At 37.2% G+C, this 26,388-nt stretch overlaps 1 protein-coding gene across 2 annotated transcripts in view; it reads left to right on the top strand.

The window, feature by feature from the left end:
* LOC127632372 (prickle-like protein 2) overlaps positions 1 to 26,388 on the top strand; it is a 103,287-nt gene that overhangs the window by 50,318 nt on the left and 26,581 nt on the right. The window lies entirely within an intron of this gene.

The raw sequence follows: 26,388 nt of genomic DNA, 5'->3' as shown, positions 1-26,388 counted from the left end.
GTCAGATACTGCCTGCATTATATCTAGTACAATAGCGGGACTTTTATTTTGAAGCATGTCTTGTGTCAAGTTAATGTGAAACAACACCAAAGGCATGTCTAATATCTGCTGTGTTCGTGCATATGTGGTGGCTGATAAACTACAGCAATGTCCTGGGACTAGTCTTACATAGCCAGACCTTTGATTAAACGACAACATTTCTGGTCCACATTGCAGCATTTTGGCCAAGAACCGCCCACTTAGACAAGAAGAGATCGCCTGACTGACATGTAAAGTGATCACTTACAAATTGTATTGTTTTTTTACGTGTTTTTTTAGGGACAGGTTTATATTCTGCTTGGAGAAATAAATAAATTTACGTAATGGCGCGGCAGTCTGCTCAAATGATTGAACGGACAACAATCTGAAAATACAATATAGTTCAGAAAATAAGTACAGACTATTTAACAGAAAACAAAGCAGAATATACAGTTTTACATATCTAAGTAAGGTGCTACTAAATGCTTCAAACACATTTTTGAATATCTTTTAAAGATTTGATGTCACTAACCTGGCAAACTTGTTGTTATTTTACCCTCAACCCGCTTGTATCATCCCAGAACCTTGTAGACACGACTTTGTTTCAAGACAGATTGTTAAAATCCCTTGTGTTCCCTTACTCCAGGAAGTTGCGTTAAGTTAGCCAGTCACAGCTTTTAAGATTGAGAAAGTTCTGTCCAGCCTATCACTATGTATCAGATGGTTAGTGAACGAGACAGATGTCTACATTGACAACAATTGAATTCTAAAGGCTAATATTACCATTTAAGATCTGCTATCTCACTGTTTGTCTACTCTTTCTTCTGGATGCTTTGTGAACCTGACCCTCTTGGTGCTAGGAAAACCATTTTCCTGCTGTCACTGATTTCAGACTGTAAATTTCATAGCCTCTTGTGATCATACAAATGTCTGGCATGGCATGTGATTCCAAAGACTGGCGGACCATGAGAGGCTAAGTGGAAAAGATTGGCCTAGATGAAATACAAGAGCCTTAACCCTGGGGATGCTTGTGGTTTAAATATAGTGCATTTAATAGTTGCAGTGATTTTTATTAAAAAGCTTAAAGGTTGCTGACTTGCATGGAGCCAAGTGACACTTTTTGTTACTGATGGCAAGGAATTGAATGTGTTAATTCATGAAGCCTCAATGTATGAGATTTTGTAAAGGCAGATTTAGTCTCGGAATGCTTGCTCGGTTGACATAAAGCCAAATACTTTTTCCTCCTCTAGGAAGTATAGGCTCTATATGTATTCACTTCTGTAGTGAACTATTTGTTTATGATGAAATTACCCTAATATTAATCCTTGCTGCAGCTAGACAGGAATATGTCTGAGGTTGAAGCCTTTGTTGGTTCATTTACTAATTATATGAACTAGAGATTTGCCTTTCTGTATTCACCTGTTGGGGAATACAGCTTGACATAGTAGAGAGGCCAAATTCAGCAAAGACCTGTAGGCAAAGTTGCCATCAATTGAGAGTGAGAGAAACCACAAATAAATTATTTTCTATTCTACACAATTCCAATGGCAGAAGTCAGCAAGACAGGTCACAAATGAGTTCAAAGAATTAAGTGAATACAATAAGGAAAAAAATTCATTTGGCAAACTCTTCCCTGGGATTCAAACCCACAATCTTGGCATTGATACCACCATGTTATACCAGCTGAGCTACAGCAGAACCACCACAATCCTGACACTACAACAAAAACAAAAATGTCTTAAAGTTCACCCAAAAATTCTCTCATGATTTACTCACCCTCCTGGCATACCAGATGTGTATTACTTACGTTCTACTGTGGAACACAAATTAAGATTTTTAGAAGAAATATTTCAGCTCTTTCCTTACAATGCAAGTGAATGGGTGCCAATATTTTGGAGCTCCAAAATCCACATAAAGGGAGCATAAAAGTAATCCATATGACTCCAGTGGTTGAACCCATATTTTCAAACGTGATATGATAGGTGTGGGAGAGAAACAGATACATTTTTAAGTAATTTTTTTGTCATAAAATCCTCTATGGGCAATATAGACAAATAATGTACACCAAAAACAGAAGGAGAAAGTGAAGGAAAAGGACTTGAACATTGATCTGTTTCTCACCCACACCTATCATATCACTTCACTTCAAAAGATAAGGATTTAAACACAGGAGTAGTCTTGAGTACTTTTATGTTGCCCTTAAGTGGATTTTGGAGCTTAAAACTTTTGGCACCCATTCACTTTCATTACATGGACCTACAGAGCTGAAATATTCTTCTAAAACTCTTCGTTTGTGTTCTGAAGATGAAAGAAATTCATATACATGTGGGATGGCTTGAGGGTGGGTAAATGATGAGAGAATTTCCATTTTGGTGTGAACTAACCCTTTAAGTTTTGATGACTTAATGACTTACATTCCTGTAAAAAATATCTATACTATCTTTAAAACAAGGAAAAATTACTTGAGATGCAGAATTACTTTAGATGTTAAGTCAAGTCTAGTCAAGTCATATTTATTTGTAAAATGATTTCACAATATAATCATTTAAAGTAGCTTTATAGAAAAATTCATTAAAACAAAATTTGGCAGGTTTTATGCTTGCAGACCAAACTATTTGCCTGTGAGGTATGAAAAATAAACTTGTTTTCCCTTTGAATCAAGTTTTTATTTTCTTACCCCACTGACAAAAAGTTTTTTTCTTGTTACAAGCATAACTTTTACTTAATTTTGTTAAATTTCTCGGAACACAAGATACAATATCTTTTTAAATTTAGCTTTCAAGTAAATGTATCTTGTTCAAGAAATTAAATTTTTGTACTGGAAAACATGCTGGCCGAATTGCTGCCCTACACAGAGCTCTGTGATCGTTGGGGAGGTGATGCATCATGTCCACCTGTGTCTCACCCTGAGAGGCCTGTCCAGCTAATGCAGGTTGAAAATGCTCATGATATTTGGGGAATAGGTTGTGTAGAGGCTGTAGATGGGCTCATTTTCAACTTGCAACATTAATTCGGAGTCGGCCTGGAAACAGGATAAGGGTTTGGGGATGCAGTTTGTAAGAAAATGTGAAGATGACATATGGATGGAATTTAAAAAGATATTAAGAGTTGGAGTCAGCAGGTCTCTGGAAGAGAAATAGGAACACATAAAAAGAATGGGGGCATAAAGGAAGGTGCAGCCACAGTCCCCAGGATGACAAATGGGTCTATAATGAAGAATCCCTCCCCTTCTCATGTTTTCCTTCATCTCACTCTCGTTTATTCTCTCTTTCTTCCTTTCTCTTTGTTGCTGACTGTTCAAAACCGCAGTCTTGGCAGCTAACAATCTACTACTCCATCACATCTATCCATGCAAGTTCAGATCTACACACACACACACACACACACACACACAGTCTCCCTCTCTCTCTGCTCGTTTTCAGAGTTTTGCAGCACAAAATAGCAAACAGGCCCTTGAGGATGACTTGCAATAAGTCATGCTTATGTCAGGCAGGTGTGAACTTTACTGTGCGTTCTTTGATATGATAATATGAACGGATGTCAGATGAAAAATAAATGATTATGTACTATGTGAAAGGGCAGGCTATGACAGCATCATAGGCCACATCATCAGTCAAACCTTCACTGTACAAAAAGCTATTGCATTTTATCCAGCATACATGCTTTTTGAGTCACAAATATTAAGAAATGTGAATTACTTTGTATATAGATTATCAATAATATTCCCCCAAATCTTTATCCCAATAATCGAAATAGTGTGTGTCTGAACAAACAGTTTCATATTGAACAATGTTGTGGTTCTGCAATTTCTCAGCATGCATCGCAGCACTGATCTATTATAAAGTTAGTGTAATAGGTTTATTGTTTTAATATTCACTGACTTTATTTATGCAACTTTTGTTTTTATCTGTTACTGTTAGTTGTGATGTTAAGAGCCCGCCTTTTTACTTAACTATACTCAGTACATTTTTTGACTTACATAAGTATTACTCCTAAAGAAATGAATAATAATTTTGAAACATATGTATACAATCATCACCAGTCATGTCAGTAACCTTATAAAAGCTGTTTTATTCTACATGAAGAGAGTCCCCTCATAGGGACTGCCATGTTAGAATCACATGACCAGCCAAATACTATTCACTTAATCTCAGTAACTGACCTATCTTGTACACTTTAACTGATACATTTTAAACATGGCTCACTGTGAATTGTGTATTCCAACAATGGCACCGTTAACTGAAAACTATTGAGTTTGAATGATGCTGCATCCATTCCCCTAGGTGTCAGTGTAAGTCCAAGATGATATGAACAAAAAATACCTCTAATAATGCTTGTTGGTTATCATCATTACTGAGGTTTGTGTGTTAAGTGTTGAGGTCTGTGGGCATCTATATAAAACTTCATGTAAAGTTTCACAATATGTTCTCTTCGATTGAATGACGATTTCAGAATTTTGCTTTAAGTGTCATATGAAACCATATGTAAGAATTAAATTATGTATTAAATTTGATAATTGATAATTTGCTGAACAAGAAATGCAGCGTAAGGTAAAATAAATAAATAAAACACCTTTGTGACAATACCGTTATATGTATTTTCTTTTTTTTTATTCAAGGGGTTTACTGCAAGGAGTGGTGGTGGCTTAGTGGGCTAAAGCACTCAAGTGTTAATCAGAAGGTCGCTGGTTCAATCCCCACAGCCACCACCATTGTGTTCTTGAGCAAGTCACTTAACTCCAGGCTGCTCCGGGGGGATTATCCCTGTAATAAGTGCACTGTAAGTTGCTTTGGATAAAAGTGTCTGCCAAATGCATAAATGTAAATGTAAAATGCAACTGGGCCCTATAGTAGCTTTGAAAATAATTGATTGGCTGAATGAGACATTTTGCATTTAATGACCAAACAAATCCAAATGAGTTTTACTGTGAATAATTATGAAGTGAGCTGTTGAGAGAACATGAAATTCTCAATGCATCATGTTGCCTTGATTTTGTTAAATGTTTTTCAGCAATTCCTTTTACAGTGTTTGGCAAAGGCACAGAGAAAGAGAAGAGCAAGGGAAAATTTCCCAACTGAAGCATATTCTTACATTGTAGCCAGCACTGCTCTTTGTGTACCTCTGGAACTTTCCAAATGGCCTACAGTGTGTATGTGTGTGAAAGAGGATACAACTGCTGGACATGCTTGAGATAGCTCTGTGTAATTTGCCAGACAACAAGAGATATATCCACAACAGTGTTCCATGGACTTTTTCCACCAATTTGCTGTGCATGATGTCTTCATATTCCTGTTCAAACTGGAGGCTTTTGTTCAAGGAATTATTAAAAAATGATAGGTTTGTGTGTGCAAATGCATTAGGACAGCAGCCTGCTTCAAAGAATGAAAATTATAAATGAAGAAATAATAAAAAACAATTAAACAAAAAAGAGAACAAGAAACAAAGAGAGCGACAGACGGACAGAATCATTATATATGACTGTTACCTGCCTACTTAGGTAAAATTTTTAGGCATCATAGGCGTGCTCTTGACTTGAAGTCTGTTCCAAATCATGTAGCAAAATGATGTTGCCTTATAAGATTTATCTTCCTTTTGGCCGAAATTTAAAGCAACATTGCACGTATTGGGCAATAACAGAATATATTGTGACAAGATTGAGATTTTTTTCAAGGTGGCAGACAGAGTCGTGTTCACTTCCATTGTATGGAAAAAGATGCCATGAAAGTGAATGGTGACTGACTAGCAGACATTTGACCAGCAGCAATATCACCCAGAAGCTCTAGACTGGTTGCCGACTGAAGCTTAGCAGGGTTGAGCCTGGTCAGTAGTACCTGGATAGAAGACCTCCTGGGGACAGCCAAGGTTCCTGCTGGAAGAGGTGTTAGTGTGGCCAGTAGGGGGATCTCACCCTGCAGTCTTTGTGAGTCCTAAGACTACAGTACAGTGATGGGGACACTATGCTGTAAAAAGGCACTGTCTTCCGAACGAGACATTAAACCGAGGTCATGACTCTCTGTGGTCATTGACAATCCTAGGGCACTTCTCGTAAAAGAGTACGGGTGTAACCCCAGTGTCCTGGCCAATCAACCCCATTGGCCCTTATCAGTCATGGCCTCCTAATGATCCCCATCCATGAATTGGCTCTATCACTCTACTATCTCCTCTCCACCAATACCTGGTGTGTGGTGAGCATACTGGTGCACTATGGCTGCCATCACATTATCCAGGTGGCTGTCCAGGCATTGAGAGAATTGTCAGAAAGGTGCTATGTAAGTGTAACATTCATTCATAACATTCTCTGAGGCTGTCAGTCTCTTAAGATTCTCCCCAACATTTATTTTTGTGTTCCACGGAAGATAAACATTTGGAAAAACATGAGGGAGTGTAAATTATGACAGAAATGTAATATTTTGGGATACACACAACTACTGATTTCTCAAGATGAAAAAGCACAAGTAACAGCCATGTCAGTTTAAAATGTTTATTTATAGCAATCAAACTAATACAAAGACTAATTATCAGAAAAAATGGAGTCTGACTGTAACTCAAGCCATGTATTTGGCAGTATATACTGTTATTTTGCGGAACCGAATCTACTTAAGTTTCTTTAACCAGATTACAGACTTTTACAGTATCCAAAACCCAAACCCTAATGTTTCTTTCCTCTTCGTTTATATACATTAATTTAAATACTGTTCTGCCAAGCTCAAGTCCTGATCATGTTTCAAATGAAAAATTCAAATCCCAAATTTGTTATTGTGTGTGTACGTGCATAATGACTGTAGATCTGCAGCTGTGTATTCGGTTTCAATTAAGTTCACAGTGCTGGCCTTCATGCTGACAAAGCTCTGCCAGCAAAGGTATCACTGGACCATTACTCTATTTCATCTGATTTCCGATAAGGCAATATGTAGATACCAGTACAAGTCAAAGTTTGGTTCAAGCTCATTCATTCCCCCAGCCTGACAAACTTCCAAAAAATCAAGCTCTGTGTATTTGCCTCCCCCGTTCTAACTCTTTCAACACCTCAGGGACACGAGTCTTTTCCAAACAAGTAAAAATGCACTGTTGCCCAATATTGATTTCCCAAATTCAAGAGAGGAGAAATCTAAAGTGGCCAGAGAAAAGTTGAAATAGAGAAGAACAAAAAGGCCAGAAGAGATGGGTAATGTGAATTTTGCAGTATGCTTTTAAATGCAATTGCATCCTTACACAGAATTTGGAGGCCACCATTGCCTTTTTAATTTATTTGATCGTGGGCCTAGTGAATTCAACCCTGATAAGTTTAATCTCCTCTTTTAATCAAGATGATATGGCACAAATGTTGTTTATCCTGCAAATCAGAAAGGTCTGCACTTGAATTAGAACTGTAGAGCTAAACGCACCACACACAAACCAATATGCATAAATAAAACAATTACACATCTGTTAGTAATCCTGCCTTGTAGCAATCTTTCCATGCAGCATCCTCTGATAGATATCAACATTATCTGTCATTCAGTCATATTTACATTTATTTATTTAGTGTTTTTATTCAAAGCGACTTACAGAATGAGGATAGATACAACATAAGCGATTCATCTTTAGGATACAGTAACACGAAAAATGCTGCCTTATTAAATGCTTTCAATTGTATTAGAGAAGTATTAGCCAAGATAGAGATTAGAGTGCAACTGGTGTAGGGTGTAGGTTTCAAGTGCTCATGAACAAATTGTGTCTTTAGCTTTTTTTTGAAGATAGAGAGGGAGTCTGCTTCATGGAAGGAGTTGGGAAGGTCGTTCCACCCTTGAGGTACAGTGAAGCCAAAAGTCCGGGAAAGTGATTTGGGGCCTCTTTGTATTGGTACCTCAACCACTCCTGTTCAAAACATATTTACAGATATCTTTATTGAATTTATTATTTGTTGGAATTCCATTTTTGTCAGGAATGCACTTCATACAAGTAAAAATTATTATTTTTAATATCAATAATTACATTGTTACTTGTAAGAATATCCATCTCTGATGTCAACAATTGAATTACAACAAGTAAAAATGCTAATTTTTAAAATGTGGATCTAGGTTTTCACAAGTGAATATGTTCATTTAAAATAAAATATCTGCAAATGGATTTCAGATCAATACGTTGGAGAGTAATTAAAGATTTCTTAAAAAGGCTTTCTGAATAATTATAATCATATTAAAGATATTTGAAATTAACATCTGAAAAACATTAGCATAGCATTTTTAATAGTTGCAATTAATTTTTTGCTATCCGGAATTGACATTTGCACTACTACTAACAAGCAATTATTGATGTAGTCATTTTGTTTTATTATATTTTTTTCTAGAAGTGCAATGCTGATATGTGATATTTTAGAAATATGTAATTGTTTTGCATAGTAGTGAATGACCAAATTATGAAAATAGTGAAAATGCAGTTACAGAAATAAAAAATTACAGTGTTGACTAGTTGAAAAAACTTTTTTGATTTCCAGAATGTGTATTAATATGATGCAATTTTTTGATATGAAGAATTTGCATGTTCACTAGTGCAAATGTAATTACTGATATCAAAATGTTCACTTCCACTAGTAATAATTCCATTCCTGATATCCAAAACTGGCATTTTAACTAGTAAAGAATTTAATTGTTATCGGTAATTCATGTCATGCATGTGATTAAAGGTTGAAATGGCTTGCAGTAGACAGGCATTGTGTTTATATTGGTAAAGTTGATAATAAATACTGCGGACTTACTCAAAACCTAACCCTACCCCAAAAGTAAAGTTCTTGCATTATTTTCTAATAGAGTTCTCCAAAGGTAGCTTTTGCCAGATTTAGCTAACTTCTGGGATTTTTTTGTCCTCAAACTAAAACTATCAAAAGCCACACAAGTGACAACATCCAGTGCTTGAGTGCAATATGGTATTAGTTGTAGGAATAACACTGAGGGTGCAGTTTTTAGATGCAGTGTAAGGGAGAGTGTGTGTGTGTGCGTGTGCACATGGCCTCATCTGGTGGTATAATTTTGCAGATGTTGTTAAGCAGGTCTTCACTCATTAAGCTGTTGAAAGCTGTGCTGAGAATGATAAGGCTTGTAGTGATGTTATTAATGTAAAACACTCCTATAGCCTTTCACTGGGACTGATGGGCTGTGTAGTCATAATTAGGCGAATGGGGTCTACAAATTAGCACTGGCCATGCGTTTTAGTGCTTAAATATTGCTGAAATGTGGACTGCATAGTTTGTTTGTGTCACAATTTAAGTGTGTGTGTAATTCCAGAAGGTGAGCCACAGTATTACTTTCCTCCCAGTTGAGTATTCCTGGCACTGGTTCTAGTTTTCAACCCTTGCATTTAAAAGTACACAGACCACCTCTTTAGCTTCCCTTGGGCTTTACACCTCCCTTCCAGCCACAAGGTCTGCTGTAGATCCTTCACATGCCTGCACATGCAAGACTAGAAGAAATTCCAATGGTTGTGAAGATATATTGTATTGAGGCTAGATAGGTATTAATAGGTATTATCAAAATTGTTTTCAAACAGGTTTCTTGAACATTCCCCCTATCTGCGGTTGGTCATACAAGCAGACAATCCCACCCTAATCTCATGCCATTGGCTGAGCCAGTATTGCTATGTTGGGCTGGTAGGAATGCTCAAACAAACAGAGCAATATTTTGATAGCTTATTTAAAATTTTGGAGGGTAGCAACAAATGGGTTACTTACAGATGTCTTTGCATGTGAAAGGGGATAAGAGAAATTAAAACATATTATAAATTATAACTAATAATAAACAATATTTTATCAGCATTTATTAATCTTCGTTAATTAATAAAAATACAATTGTTCATTGTTAGTTTGTGTTAGTTCATAATGCATTTACTAATGTTAACATATACAGCATTTAATGTAAAAAATTTATTAGTAAATATTAAAATTAACAATAACCAAAATGAATAGGTGCTGTAAGTGTTGTTCATTGTTAGTTCATTTTAGCAAACGTAGTTTGCTATTGTTAACGAATATTGTAAAGTGTTACCGAATAATTACTGTTACCATTTTTTGCCTTTATAAAATATAACACAAGCCGTGTGATGAGGATTGTGTAAGCATTTTACATGAAAACAATTTAAACTTTAGATTTGAGCATTTCTGAAGACTCCCATTTGAAAGTGTTTGTTTTGACACTCAGCTCTATTGAAAAATGTAAGCTTGTGAAAGGGTTTTGTGAAAAGGACAGGAAAGACTCCTGTTTACTCTGTCAATGCAAGCGTGAGAGGGCAAACTTTGTCTTTTCTCTTTTTCTTCTCTCACTCTTCTCCTTTCCTTTATTCCTCATTTTTCAACAGTGAATTGTAAAAGCGCTAGAAACCTATTTGTCTTTCTGTCTGATGGCTGAGTCCAATAAATGCTGGCAAACAAAACCAGCTTCTCTTTATAGATTGACAATGACCTCCAACTTTTCTGCTTTCTGGATCCTTTTCCCCTTATTGTGTTTTAAAATGCTGGGTGCTTTTTTAAATGTATGGTGGAAAGTTAAGAAAATATAGTTTTGCTATTCCTTTAAGGGTAATCTGATAATTGGAACATTATATCTCAAAATCTTTCAGCCTCTTGGCTAAATTAAATCTATCACAATGTTCATATAGTTGCCTTGAAATGGCTCAAAAATAATCTCTGAAATCTGAAAAAGGATTTTTTTTTTTCAATCAAAGTAACCCTAACTTTTGAAATTTCCATTGTAGCCAATTGTATTTACGATTTTTAATACATAAAATACTGTAAAACCAAATACTCAATATATCAATCAAAACATCAATATATGTCAACTATACACAAAAAAATATTCATATCAATTTACACTACTGAGTTTAAATCATATGTAATATTTAAACATATTTTTCTCATTCTCGCAAATTGCGAGACATAGGGGAATTGTAAAACTAGTATTATGACATGCCTTAAGGAAACATATTGGGCTTTTCCACTGCACAGTACAACTCAACTCGACTCTGCTTGCTATTTTGGGGTTTTAAACTGTGGATAGTACCTGGTACCTGATACTTTTTTTTAGGACAACCTCGGTACAAAGGTCTGATCACCATTCCCTTGCATTGTATGGACCAACAGAGCTGAAATATTCTTCTAAAAATCTTTGTTTGTGTTCTGATGGAGATAGAAAGTCATACACATCTGGGAGTAAATGATGAGAGAATTTTCATTTTTGGGTGAACTATCACTTTAAGTCCACCACAGAATAAATGGTTGGCCCAACAACCTCCTAAATACTAGCAAGAGGAGAACTGTGATGGATCCCTCCCATTGAATAGTCATGCTTCAGTAAATTAACTGGATGTGTCTCAGTCACCCCCCCCCCCCCACCCCCCCGCCCCCACATACCCATGTCCAGTCTGTGTTTGGATTCTTGTCTGCATGTTATATGTTGAACATTCACTCATATGAAGACATTTAGCCCCATGGCGTTTTTTTAATCTTCGCTTGACTAAACCATTTGCAAACAATTACTGTAAGTTTCTCCTAAAGCTCATTGTCAACTCCACACACACATATAGACACTCCCTGAGGGCTTGATGAGTGGTTGTTTCTGAATGGCCACGTTGACAGTTTTCTGCAATTGATGTCCCAGCCTTCGTCATTCTAATCCTTGCTTCATTTGTACACTCAAAAACAAACACTTTAATACTGAGACACATACGTACACAAACTGAACCTAAATCTGTCACGTATTCTCATTTAAGGGGTCGTTAATCCAAAAATGTAATCTTTTCCTTACTTTCATGACATTATAAAATTGAATGACTTTCTTTCTTGCATGGAATACCAAAGGTTTACACAAAAGAAGATTCTATATTGAACCCCAAATGAGATATTTAGCAGAGTGCTCAAGTTGCTTTTTTGCTATCAATGAAAGTGGATGGGACCAGGTACAATTTACTTTCGTTATATGGAAAAGAGCAGCTTGCCTTGGGCATTCTGCTAAATATCTCATTTTGTGTTTAACAGTAACAGAGTTCAAGTTTACCAGAGTAAATAATGACAGAATTTTTATTTGCGGGTGAAACATCCCTTTAAATTGCATTACACCCAGTCTTTTAAATGCATTACCAACGTAACCAACCCTATGCTCTCCTTACATAAAATAAGATTGAAAGCTTTGCTCATCATGGTGATGTCTGTCATTAGTGGGCTGCTGTCATTTCCGTCTCTGTAATTTAATGGATGACAAAGAGGCAGCAGACTTGGTCATAGGATGTTGGCACAGTTACCCATTTAAACAAATCTAATATTGTACATTTTATGATCCTTTGCAAAAAGCAAAAAAAGGGAATTTTCTGCTGCTACCAGGTCCACAGAGAGAGGAAGTTAAACCCAAAGTGAGTCATCTCTTTAGCATTATTGTCATCTCTAGACAATTAGAGGCAGCTCTCTGCAAAACTGTAAAGAAAATGTAAAGGACATAAAAATGAATCATCCTGTGATCAGATCCTCTATTAAGTAGGTGTCAGGCTTTGATACAACTGATTTCCAGTTGGTCTTTTTTTATGTCTGACTAATGCGGAAATCTGTGTCCGCTGTTCTGAAACGGCTTCAGAAATTTTGTTATGAAGTATAAATATGTGATTTCTGCACCAGTAATATCACCAAATGGAATAGCAAAGATAAGGAACACTTTCCACATCTGTAATTTGTCTGACAAAAAGATAGTTCCGCCTCAAACGTACGTCATTGGTTAAGCCAATGTTGCTTTGTCGGATGCTCAAACAAGCAGTGTAATGTTTTGAAAGTGCCACTTTGTTACATCTTTTAAGGGACTCAGTCTAAGAATTACTTAGTTGTGTCTGCATATTAAGTGGAGATAGGAGAATGTATTTTAACATTGGAAAACTTATTACATGCTTCACCTTTAATTATTTTAAGGATAGTTCGGGGACATTTAAATGAGACTGTTACTCTTGATCAAGTCATAAGCTAAAATGATTTCCATATTTATTTAGATCTAGAACAGCGAAGATATAATTTTCTTAATCAGTATTTTTGAGTTAAGTTTCAGTAAAATAATCTAAACATTAAAAGAAGATAACGTTTTCTTGATATTACTTGAATACTGCGACATTTAGCCTTGTTTTCAGAAGAAAAAAAATTGCCAATTGAATAAGAAAATAAACTTAATTCAAGATATATTCTTTACAAGCATATTTACTTGCTTCTCAAGTAAATGTATTTTGAATAAACAAGGTTACATACAAACACACAATGCAAATGGATGGGGCTAATTTTTGTAGTGTTTCAAGGAAGGAATGTGAAGTTTATATTTTTCTAAAAGCAATTCATTCTTATATCTGTCAAAAATCCTGTTAACTAGCATATTGTTTACGTTTTGTGGCTATACCTTTAAAACAGTAAGTATTTCAGCATTTACTGATTGGCCCCATTCACTTCTATTGTAAGTGCTTGATTGTAGATTTTTGCTTCTTCACCCCCCTTTTTTTAGGGAAAGAAGGAAAAACATTGCAAGCCAACATTGTGCCACAAATGCCATCAGCTGAGCTTAACCTGTATTGAATCTGGAATATTCCTTTAAAGCAGGGGTTCTCGATGTGTGCTGTACCACCCCCCACGGGGTGTTCAAAAGTTGCCAGGGGTCGCAAAGAGCAAATTAGGAGAGAGGAGGCGTTAGGTTAGGGGTGTTTATCATAATAATAAAATCTAATGTCAAGTTCCTCATTGCATTAATACGTTTATCTACACATGGAGTATATCAGTTGGTTCTAAATTTTATGGGTTGGCATGCATTTGTACCGCGGTTCATCTGATTTTGAAGTCTAGCGACACATCTGTAGTATCTGGTTTAGCAGTGTCAATTACACAGGCGGATGCACAACCTCGGCTAATGCAACTGCATGGCTCTGTAGATGGATACGGCTCAATGGGCAGAGCAGCGCCACGCAAGCACAAAGAAGGTGTGTTTTACTCGCAGACTGGTCTCGAGCTCCTAAACGTGCAGCTCTGAGAATCAGTGAGAAGCAAGGTGCGAGGAATGAAGTTGGGGAGTTCATCAAAAAAAGATTTAGAACCATTGCTTTAAGGTCATTTAGACATTTTTATGGGAAACAATAATAAAAAATACTGATTAAGAAAATGTTTGGTGGTGAATCCGTTTAAAAAATGTTCCCAGAGTTAAAGAGCAGTTTTTATTTGTGTGCAAGCTGGTTTGTTTTTGTTGCTACCACAGCATCTTGAAAGTTTACCATGGTCACCAGCTTTGGTTTGTCAAATTCCTCAACTGGCCTCTAAAACAGCCCTCTGTGGTGGAGCCTCTTGTTAGTGTGACCAGTCTCGTCATGAACTCCCTTTGTTCTTATCTTGACAAGATCTCTTAAACAGCATGTTCATCTACTTGCGCACAAAAGTTGTCACTGTCAAGGGAAGAATAAGAGTGGACAAATGAAAACTTAAGATGCTACTTTAGCTGCTACTTTTGCTCAATCATTTGGTTTATAAAAAAGAAAAGAAAAAAGACCTCATGATTGGTTGATTTGACAAGCTCCAATCTATGATTTGGTTAATTGAGATTGAAAATCATAACTTGCAACATGTCTCAACTACCCTAAAAACAGCACAGTGCTGTTCTTGGGGACACTATAGTGTATGTTTGTGTGTTTCTTCAGTGGTTTTGAAGCTTTGATTATGCGCTACATGTTTGCTGTGTTACTGGATCTCCATAGAGGAGGCCATTGGAGAATCTTTGCAAAGACTGTAGTATTTGGGGGCCTGGGTAGCTCAGTGAGTTTTGATGCTGACTACCGCCCCTGGCGTCACGAGTTTGAATCCAGGGCATACTGAGTGACTCCAGCCAGGTCTCCTAAGCAACCAAATTAGCCCGGTTGCTATGGAGGATAGAGTCACATGGGGTAACCTCCTCATGGTCACGATTAGGGGTTCTCGCTCTCAATGGGGTGTGTGGTAAATTGTGTGTGGTTCGCAGAGAGTAGCGTGAGCCTCCTGTGCTGTGAGTCTCCGTGGTGTCTCCGTGGTGTCATGCACAACGAGCCACGTGATAAAATGCAGATAAAAATCTCAGAAGCAGAGGCAACTGAGACTTGTCGTCTGCCACCAGGATTGAGGTGAGTAACCGCGAGTCCACGAGGACCTACTAAGTAGTGGGAATTGGGCATTCCAAATTGAGAGAAATTGTATTACAATGCCTGTATTGTAAAATGTGCTAATTGTGTCTTGATGTATGTCAAGGTATAGAACACACAAACTCACAAACACACACTCACTCACTTGCGTGCTAGCTGCTGCACTACTGACCTCTGAATCTGTCCTGGGGCTGGTGATTGGACAGTAAGCATGATTCAGCCAGACACAGTGTCCTTTTCTCTAGCACTTTTCCTCACACATTCTCTCCAGGAACCATCAAAAATATGGCATTCAAGCCTAGTATTTTTAACATTTAATAAAAATAAGAAATATATAATATCAATATATAATAATAATTGCATAGTGTGTGTGGGTGAATTTGTAGCTAGTGCATAACATAGACATTGTAATGTCTGTATTGCAATGTAATTGAAATGGGATAATTATGTCATATGATAGGACAGAAGTGTTAGTACAATTGCTGTAAGGGGCAACAGATGCAGAGCTTGGCTGATTGGTCTCTCGGCGCCAGCCATGAATGATAATGTGGAACGATTACATATTTCAGCCATGAGCTAAACGGTTTTAACATTTTAATCAGTAATTAACATCAAGTCAGGAGCCACTGGGAGGCAGACAAACTGGACTGAGTATTTCATAATGGTAAACGGGGCTGTCATGCATTTAGATTACATCCATCCATCCATCCATCCATCCATCGTCAACCGCTTATCCTGTGTACAGGGTCGCGGGGGCTGGAGCCTATCCCAGCTAACATTGGGCGAAAGGCAGGGGACACCCTGGACAGGTCGCCAGTCCATCGCAGGGCCATTTAGATTACATGATTTAAAAAAAAAAAAAAACTAAATTCTGCATATAAACACAGACACTCTCAACATTTTAATGATACTGTAACTCATCATTTATTTACCATCATGTCTTTTGGAATACAAAAGGGGCCCTATTTTAAGAGTGCTAGCACTAAGTGCAGTGCTATGCCATAAATCATATAGTCAATAGGCATGGTCATGAAGTTTTGGTATTTTCGTGCAAGTACAAATGGGTTTGGTGCAATTGTGTGTGCTAAGATGCTGGGTCAAGTAAAATTTTATTCTGAGGCTCTTCTAATGTTATTTCACTTATGGACTTACGTTGTTTTGTGCATTAAAGGAATAGTTCACCTAAAAATTTTAATTTGCTGATAATTTACTCAGGCCATCCAAGATGTTTCTTTCTTCCTCAAAACAGAATTTAAGGTTTTTAGGATTTAATTTCAGGCCTCCTCCTCTTAAACAATGCAAGTGAATGTACTCCATATTTTAACAGTCCAAAATGCATATTTAGGGTGCATTAAAATAATCCACATGACTCCAGTCTTCTGAAACCAAACGATTTTGGGTGCCCCCCCCAAGTGCATCTATCAGGTTAAGCAAGTTCACTGTGCTCCCTGCATTAGCCAGTGAGTCAATATCCTACTGTCTTTCAGTGCCTGTGCATACCTTGGATCTTGCTGTCTTCCCAGAATAATCTCCATATTTAATCACTGGCAGCCTGCTAAAAAGACTGTGGAGATTTGGAACATGTCGAGTCGATGCAATTCTGTGACAGATGGGCTGTTTTCCATATGTTGATCAGATCTGGGCTGACAATTGTCTTATTTCTTACTTAGTAAATAAGGAAAATTAATGAGAATGAACAATTTGGTGTGTGTGTGTGTGTATACTCCCCTCTAGCCCTGATACATATCCGGGACGTCCCATACAGAGAAGCATCTGTGTATGAAGCAGAGGGAGTCCACGAGAAACAAGAGCACTGTGAAAACACTATGTGTGAAATAGATAGGTGTGAAATAGACCAAGACCTGCAGTTTAACACCAAACAGTTACCGTATCCAGTGACACATGTTGGTGCGGCTATCCTTATGAGGGCTCTCCATAGACATAATGATTTTTATACTGTACGGACTATAGATTCTAACCCCTAACCCTAAAACTAACCCTCACGAAAAACGTTCTGAATTTTTACATTTTTAAAAACACATCGCTTAGTATGTTTTTTAAGTGGTTTGAATTACTGGGACACTAGAAATGCCCTCATAAACCACATTTATAGCACAATACCCTTGTAAATACCAGTTTGTAACCTAAAAAAATGTCCTCATAAACCACCTGCACACACACACACACGCACAAACACACACAAACACTCCTTCCCCCATCATTTGCAGTTCAAATAACTTCCCTTTCCGCTTGATGTCTGCCTGGGCTATTAATGCCTTGTAGGGTGTAACGTTCTTCTTGAATTCATATGAGGTGAATGTAAATAAGCAAAGAACATAGGGAGAGATTTAGAGATATGAAAACTTTTAAAGTGCAAAGAAAATTTATGGAACTAAAATGGGAAAATAAAGTCTATCTTTTTTCCCTCTCTGGGGAAATTTATCACACACTCTTGTTTTTACTCGGGCACCAGACACAGTGGCCCTAAGAATGCCCTCTTACGGACTTGCCCATTTATCTTCGAGCCTCTGGCTTTTTTGGCATAGCTTTATATCTGGTTGAACTTTAATCCACTTTCTCATACATTAAATGCTTTCAATTTGTATCTTTATTCAAAATTAAGATCTCAGAGTGAGGCACTGTTCAATATACTATTTTCTTTATTCTCTATCGTTTAGCATCTATAATTTAATTAGTTCATTTTCCGCCATGTCTTACATGGTTGAAAGCATTTTCTTCTAAAACTCCATGATTTCTGCCTTGTAGCAATAACACAAATTAATTCCATTCTGCAATTCACCATATGCTATTTAAGGTCTTAATAGATAAATAGTTTTAATAAATAGCTTAAGTCCTGTTTAATAAGGTTCCTGCTTATTGGGACGATTGTGTAGCTCTGCATACTACTAACTTGATACGTGTGTTGTCAAACTCGATTTTCTTAAAAGTAAAGATTTCTCATTTTTAACATTGCCGACAACCTTATCTGTGAAAGACCCACAGTTATTCCTGCTGTGATCTTTTGGACTATTATTTATCTTCTGTTCCATAGCATCCTCCTCATCTAATAGATTGTTCCCCATTTCTGTGTGAATTCCAACTATAAAGGATACTATTTCTCTTGTCTGATTTTTCACTGTTAGCCTCTGGAAATCTTAAAGGTCTCACAAGGCTAGTCCCAATTCAAAGGTAATATATCTCTTCAAAGATGAATGACTGAATGTGTGTCCTGACAGGATTTGTCTGTAAGAAGGAAGTGTATGTATTGCTTTTTGGGCTGGGGTCACACCCTCTCTGATAATACATTTACCAGATGGATGATGAGCCAGTTTGATCTCATAGTGAAAACAGAAACAAGGGCTGAGTTCAGAATGGCATTCTACCAATACTACTCTTACTACTTCTGCCATTTGTGACTATGGCAGAAAGTTTATGTATAGTATAGTAGTATCCAAATCCGAACTCAGCCAGGTTGACTTTTCTTTAGCTAAAATTGATCTGTGCTTACCGAAATTCGAAACACTTCCCTCAGTGGCCAAAGCAGTAAGTGTCAGCCTGATCTCATGAACATTATGTAACCATGGCAACATTTTTGCTAAACAAAATGACTTGCTTCTTACGTGTTTCACTACTGTTTCCCAGTGAAATGTCCAGTGGGGGGCACCAAAACCAAACTCCTACCGTTAAATAATTTTAACGGTAGAAGACTAAAAATGCTACAGTAAAAATGCTTTAATTGTTTAACGGGTAGTTACCTAATAATATATGGTAAATTCTTTTAAATATATTTAAAAAGACATTACATGTAGTTTTATGGGAAAATGTGGTCATTTCCAGATTTTCTATATAACTAACAGTAAAATGTATGTTATGTTTAACAAGAGAGTACATTTACATACTATTTACGGTAAATTATTATTCAAATTATGGTAAAAAACAATAATCGGGCATTCCCAGAATTCCCTGCGTGGCCCAGTTCATTTCATTATATTTTATGGGAATAGTTATGTTTCATCTTATTTTTAATATCGGTTATGTACATTGGGGTGTTCTGTGTTATATTTAATGTAGTTTAGTTAATGTTTATTACATTATTTTAATTTCGCATGTGTTACCCCTGATGGTGTTTAGTGTTTGTGTGAGTGACACTGAGCACTTTATTGGTCATTGCTCCAGGAACGGCCTCTATTGATAACTTTATGTCTTCATGTGCCCTTTAGTAACTACTACGGTGACTAACAATACATTATAAAGTGAAAAGCAGATTTTTACAGTTTCAGAAGGTTAATATAACAAGTGCATTATTTAATAATATAAATGCACCATAAAAAATATACAGGCATCAAAATTACATTCTGTAAATTTAACAGGATTTTGTTTTTTACAGTGTATATTTTAAAGTGTGCCTTAAGAGTCTTATAATTTTTGGGGCCAAAAGCATGTAGACCCAATCTAATGTGACCAGAGCTGCATGTTTCTGGAATGTGGGATGGGATAGGATAAGAGTGACATATAATTGCCCAGCTAGTTATCATTGCTCAACTAGCTGTGTGGATCATTATGTGTCAAATGGCTAAGTTGGTCAGGGTAACGGTGCAACATTGTAATGATATGAAGTCAGTGATCATGATTTGGGGCATAAGTCCAACTTCTGTTTTCTGCCAGAAGAGATGCAAAAAAAACTTATCATGTAACTTTCTCTCTGCCTCTTACAATCTTTTTGACAAGTCAGAACTATCTCAGTCCCTTCTCTGTGTAAATGTTCACAGGCTGATGCAGCCTCCCCAAACTAAATATTTAAACAGGGCATATTGTACCAGTTTATTTAACTTAGTTTAAGTTGCTGCTTTAAAAGCACATTTGTGATTTTTGATTGGAATTTCCTTGCTGAAAGGATTAATTATTAAACATATTCTTTCATTCTATATTACAAGTGTGTGTGTGTGTGTGTGTGTGTGTGTGTGTGTGTGTGTGTGTGTGTGTGTGTGTGTGTGTGTGTGTGTGTGTGTGTGTGAGAGCGTGTATTTATCACTTTGTGGGGACCAAATGTCCCCATAAGGATAGTAAAACCTGAAATTTTTGACCTTGTGGGGACATTTTGTTGGTCCCCATGAGGAAAACAGCTTATAAATCATACTAAATTATGTTTTTTGAAAATGTAAAAATGCAGAAAGTTTTCTGTGAGGGTTAGGTTTAGGGGTAGGGTTAGGTTTAGGGGATAGAATATAAAGTTTGTACAGTATAAAAACCATTATGTCTATGGAAAGTCCCCATAAAACATGGAAACACAACATGTGTGTGTGTGTGTGTGTGTGTGTGTGTGTGTGTGTGTGTGAGCGTGTATTTATCACTTTGTGGGGACCAAATGTCCCCATAAGGATAGTAAAACCCGAAATTTTTGACCTTGTGGGGACATTTTGTCGGTCCCCATGAGGAAAACAGCTTATAAATCATACTAAATTATGTTTTTTGAAAATGTAAAAATGCAGAAAGTTTTCTGTGAGGGTTAGGTTTAGGGGTAGGGTTAGGTTTAGGGGATAGAATATAAAGTTTGTACAGTATAAAAACCATTATGTCTATGGAAAGTCCCCATAAAACATGGAAACACAACATGTGTGTGTGTGTGTGTGTGTGTGTGTGTGTGTGTGTGTGTGTGTGTGTGTGTGTGTGTGTGTGTTTTTCATGTTAACAAAAAGTATCAATAGCCACAACACCCAGAATATTCTGCTGCAGTTTATCTAAACAACATAAATTCTTAAAAACAGTTTTCATACAAATTTTCGACTTTGTAAAATGACAAGAACCTTTCCAGTGTATTTGTGAGAATGACATGCTGTGCTGTGGGTTGTGACACCTACAGCCATCTCTGAGTGGATCTACTGTGAATTTTTAATAAATTGATTTTCAGTTTGTAAAACTGGTCCTGGAATGGTAATGGAAGGCCTTCTGAGAGTCACTGAACCAGCCCAGTCTCATTGTTCTGACTGACTGAAAGCACAGGCTTATATTTGTGCATATAAGAGCTATGTAAAAGAGTGAGTGAGTGAGTGTGTGAGAGAGAGAGAGAGAGAGAAATATTTTGAGTAGATGACTCATCAGATCTGTCCAAGAGAAAGCTTTGTGTATTTTTGGAGACACATTATTGTTCTATCTTAAAACGGGCCAGGTCCTCCATTAAGTGTACAATATAGTAGTATTGTTTTATCTCAAGCTCTTCACTGCAGTCAAAACTTCCTGACAATACTGTCAAAGCAAATGTGCCCCACATCTGCTTGTAGGTCTGGATGGTACTTCCTCAGGGCTCAGAAAACTTCCCTCATGCTCTGCAGCACTTCCGTATAGTGGAGAAACCTTTCAAAGTGGAAGAAGTGGGGCAGAAATAGCAAGTCAATCCACAAGGCCATGGAGGAGGAGCTCAGGGTCCCAGTGCAGCTCACAGAGGCTCAGGATAGCTTACAGTAATGTATCACACAGCCTGTCTTTCCCTCTCTCTCTTTGTCTGTACAGGCTGTGAATAGTTAACCAAACTCCAAAGCAAACTGAATTTCAAGCAAATCTCTGTTATCGCCCTGCTCAGCAAAAACAGATAAGCAGTGTATAGCGGATTGGAATAGAGTGCAGACATATCAAGACAGATTTTTAACAGTAAAAAATGCAACACTCATGGCACGAGACACTGAAAAACATCAATACGTAACAACATTCAAAGACATGTCAAAAAATGCTGCGCTCATGGTGCAAGATGCTGAAAAAACAGTGAGACATGACACAACAAAGACATTTGTCTACAAATACCAACTATTAAAAAAATTGCAATACAACAAATCCTTTGTGAATGGCTCCTAAGGAGGGCATAGAAAGGTGAGGAGGTGGTATGCTTTACTTTGATTCCTTGATAATAATAATAATGCCTTACATTTATATAGCGCTTTTCTAGGCACTCAAAGTGCTTTACATGTTATAGGGGGACACTCCTTAACCACCACAAGTGTGCATCGTCCACCTGTATGATGCGACGGCAGCCATTGTGCGCCAGTACGCTCACCACAAACCAGCTATTGGTGGAGAGGAGAGAGTAGAGTGTTACAGCCAATTAATGGATAGGGATTATTAGGAGGCCATGATTGAGAAGGGCCTATGAGGGAAATTTGGCCAGGGATGGGATTTCTATGGGATTTTTAAAGGGGTCATGACATGAGAAACCAAATTTGCCTTGATCTTTTGGTATATAAGAGGTCTTTGTATCATTAAAACGTCCTGCAAGTTTAATATTTTAAGACGTCCTCCCCATTCTAAACGAATCATTTAATCAAGCTCAAAATACAGCTCGTTCTGGATTCATGGTTAGAAGTGACGTGACGGTTAGAAGTGACGTACCAGCGTTTGCATATGACCGCCTCCAGCACAAGATAACTACGCTTTAAGCGCAAGACAACTACGCTCATTTCAGTATCGCCGTGCGCCTCACAAGTGTTCAGTCGATGGACAGCGAGCTCTGACAGAGACTACTTGTGCACAGGAAAATTACGATGCCACACAGATGTGCTGTTCCTGGCTGTGGTCAAACAAAACCTCTGAATAAGCTGCCGAAAGATCCAGACGTCAGGGAAAAATGGATGCAGTTTATTTTTTGCGGACGTCCCAGTCACGGCAGTGTTAACTTAAGTGTTTGTTCTGTACATTTTAAGGATGACTGTTTTGAGAACAAATCTCAATATGATGCTGGCTTTGCCAGAAAACTGTTGCTCAAAGATAAGTCCGTGCCGACTATTCTGGGAACAACGACGACGCAAACTGTAAGTAATCTATTTTAAACTTTAAACTACTTTTTAAAGCACAATTTCATTCATTATGAATAATCACAGTGTTTTTACTTAGTTTACTTGCATATTGTTCTGGCTGGGGCGTCAATAATTGATACATAGGCACTGACGTTAGCCAATCATAACAGTGGGCGTTAACACTGAAGTCTTACATGGAAAACGCCCCCAAAACAGACTGTTTGAATCAGAGGATGAGAAACAGGGTGGGAAAAGGTCATAAATCACTAGATTTTAAAAGTTTTTCTTAAAAAAAAATATATTAATACTATAATTGCACCTAAGGGAACATAATAATACAATAAAAAAACTCATGTCATGACCCCTTTAATGACCACCGACAGTCAGGACCTTGGTTTAACATCTCATCCGAAAGACAAGAAGACTTAGTCCATTCCCCAGAAGGAATTTGGTTATCTCATCATGAGGTTGTACCAGAAAAAGACTACGCATTCCTCAGCAATCAGCTGTTGAGCTTAGATACAGCTGCCCGTGTGTTGACTAAGAATGATAGTCATCAGCATTTTTCCCAAGTAAGAGGGGGTGTGGTACTTTCGAGAAAGCATGAAGAAATTAAATGAAGGAATTTTAAGTGTGCCTTTGCATTTTTCATTCAAACAAAAAAAGATTTCTGATGTTTGTCAATTGTCTCAACCAAATTGGAGAAATTTACTTTATTTCCCTCTTGTGACAATCACATATGATTTGTGATTACCCAGGGGGCTAAATGGTCTGTAAATTACTGTGCTTTCAAACGTATCATAACTGCACGGTGATGACAGAGTCAGAATATAGCGATTTAACACGCCCATAAATGTTATCATAAAAGAAGCCAATCAGCCACAGGATTGGGAGACTAGTGGTTTCACTGGATTTCTATTGCTGCATAGACGTGTGGCCAGGCATGTCAGTGAGCTTGTGGCTATTGGGAATGAAGTGGCTGTCAGAGTGTGTTATTCAGTAAAGCCTAAAGCACTGAGACAGTAGTAATTGATCCTTGTGTGTGCGTGTGCGTGTGCGTGCGTGTGCGTGTGCGTGTGCTTGTGCGTGTGTGTGTGTGTGTGTAGGGATTTGGCTCAGACAGGACTGGTAAATGAGAAGCACAGTCCAATAAGAGATATCCTCTTTTCAGATGACTGCACATCCACACAGGCGTTAAAGAGCCAGCTGCATTCAAAAAGATTTATGTTTGGTTTTATAAAGCAATTTAACCACTGTTGTTTTCATTCTTCTTTCCTTTTGTTGTGACCTGGTGTTGTGAGAGGCAACTGAGCGAAAGCTTTTGATATGAGTTCAACCTAGTATTGATTTACTCAAGCTAGCTGAACTCACACTGTTAATCTTAGCATCATCTATGAATTCTGTGTTGTTGAGAATTTTTTGTATGTTTGTTTTTTGGGTGGTCTTTGACTTACTGTTAAATTTTGGGTTTAAATATTTGTGTCCCCTACAGTATTAAAAATGTAAAAAGCCATTAATGCTCAGCTTGTCACTCAAAAAAATTCTGTTTACTAAAGGAATATTCCTGGTTCAATGTAAGTTAGGCTCAATCAACAGCATTTGTGGAATAATGTTGATTACCACAAAAAGTGTATTTGACTTGTGCTCCTGTACTTTAAAGGGGACCTATTATGCAAAACTCACTTTTATATGGTGTTTGTACATAAATTTGAGTTGGCAATGTGTGTACACATCCACCCTACAATGTTAAAAGTCCACCCACCCCCTTTCTTATATTTCTATTAATCAAAAACAGTGTGTCAAAATTAATGGTTTTCATTTCTGCTCTAACGTGACGTCACGATTGGTGACGGACTCCACCCTATTATCATAGATCCTCCCCTGAGTGACACAGTCCGCCATTTTATCCCACGCTGGAGCAGATGCAGTGAGAAGAATAATGTCTCAGCTTAGTAAGCATCATAAGCGTTCTGTTGTTGGCTGTAAAAGAGAACATAAGAGTCTTCGTGTACTCCCAGTATCAGAGCCACTGAAGACGCAGTGGAACAGTTTTGTTTTTGTTGGAAATGTGCCCCAAAACATAAAGAAATGTGTGTATGTTTGTGCAAATCATTTTACACTGGACTGCTTTGTGAATGAGTGTCAATATAAAGCAGGATTTTCAAAACATTTGATTCTCAAGTATGGATCAGTACCAACTGTTCCAGCTTTATATCATGAAGATGTAAGTATCAGACTTTATATTTTGTGAATGTTTGCAAATCGCCTTTCCCATTGTGCTTGTTAGCTGATTCCACTACTAATGCAGCTAAAGTTACTATTGCCTCTGATTGTATTCACAGAGACCAGAGCTATGTTGGGACCCTACTCATGAAAAGGTTAAAGGTGATTGGCTCTTTCAACTGTGAGGCGGGATTTTCTTTTCTACATCGGTTGGCTGTTGGGCTTTCCAATATCTCTCATTTATTTTAATACGGCACTCCCCATTCATTTGTATGGTATCCGCAATCAGTGACTTACTGTCGAAACATGCTAGTTCACCGTTACCTGTTACTCCCCTATGATACAGCCATGGAGGTTGTTATCTGAGTAAATAAAATAATCTCTGATATATCTAATTTACAACTTTTTTGTTAATGACGACGTAATACTGTAAACCCAAACACCCTTAAATGGCTGCAAACTTAACAACTTTTCAGCTCAAATAATACACGTTTTCACAGAAGAATAAATGTAAGTGCTTTTATCAAATTAAAATTATTATGAACTATCAAATTGACCCATTCACTTTCATTGAAAGTGCCTCACTTTAGCTTTTTATTTAATTTTTTTTTTTACATGAAAATAAGACATGAATCTAAATAATTTGTTGTGGTCATCAACATAATGCCACACATGCTGTCAATTGAGCTTAATTTTTGTTGAACCTGGAATATTAAAGGAATGGTTCACCAAAAAATTTTAATTCTCTCATCATTTGCTCACCCTTACGTATATGTTATCCCAGTTGTGTATGACTTTCTTTCATTTGCTTAACTCAAATAAAGATTTTCAAACATTTGACGCTCCAAAAATCACATAAGTCATTATAAAAGTAGTCCATAAGGCTCCAGTGTTTTAATCCATATTTTCAGAAATGATATGATAGGTGTGGGTGGGAAACAGATCACTTTTACATTCTTCTTCTTGTGTTTTTGTTTATTCACATTCTTCATGCATACTGCCCCCTACTGGGTAGGGAGAAGAATTTCAAGCAAAAAAGGACATATATTGACCTGTTTCTCACCCACACCTGTCATACTGCTTCTGAAAATATGGATTAAAACACTGGAGTCATATGGATTACTTTTATGATGCATTATTGTGCTTTTTGGAGCGTCAACATTTTGGCACACATTTACTTGCATTGTGAGGATGTACAGGGCTGAAATATTCTTCTAAAAAT

This window comes from Xyrauchen texanus, chromosome 39 (genome assembly GCF_025860055.1).
Source record: "Xyrauchen texanus isolate HMW12.3.18 chromosome 39, RBS_HiC_50CHRs, whole genome shotgun sequence".
Lineage (NCBI taxonomy): Eukaryota > Metazoa > Chordata > Actinopteri > Cypriniformes > Catostomidae > Xyrauchen > Xyrauchen texanus.
This window is presented reverse-complemented; position numbering and strand designations above follow the sequence as displayed.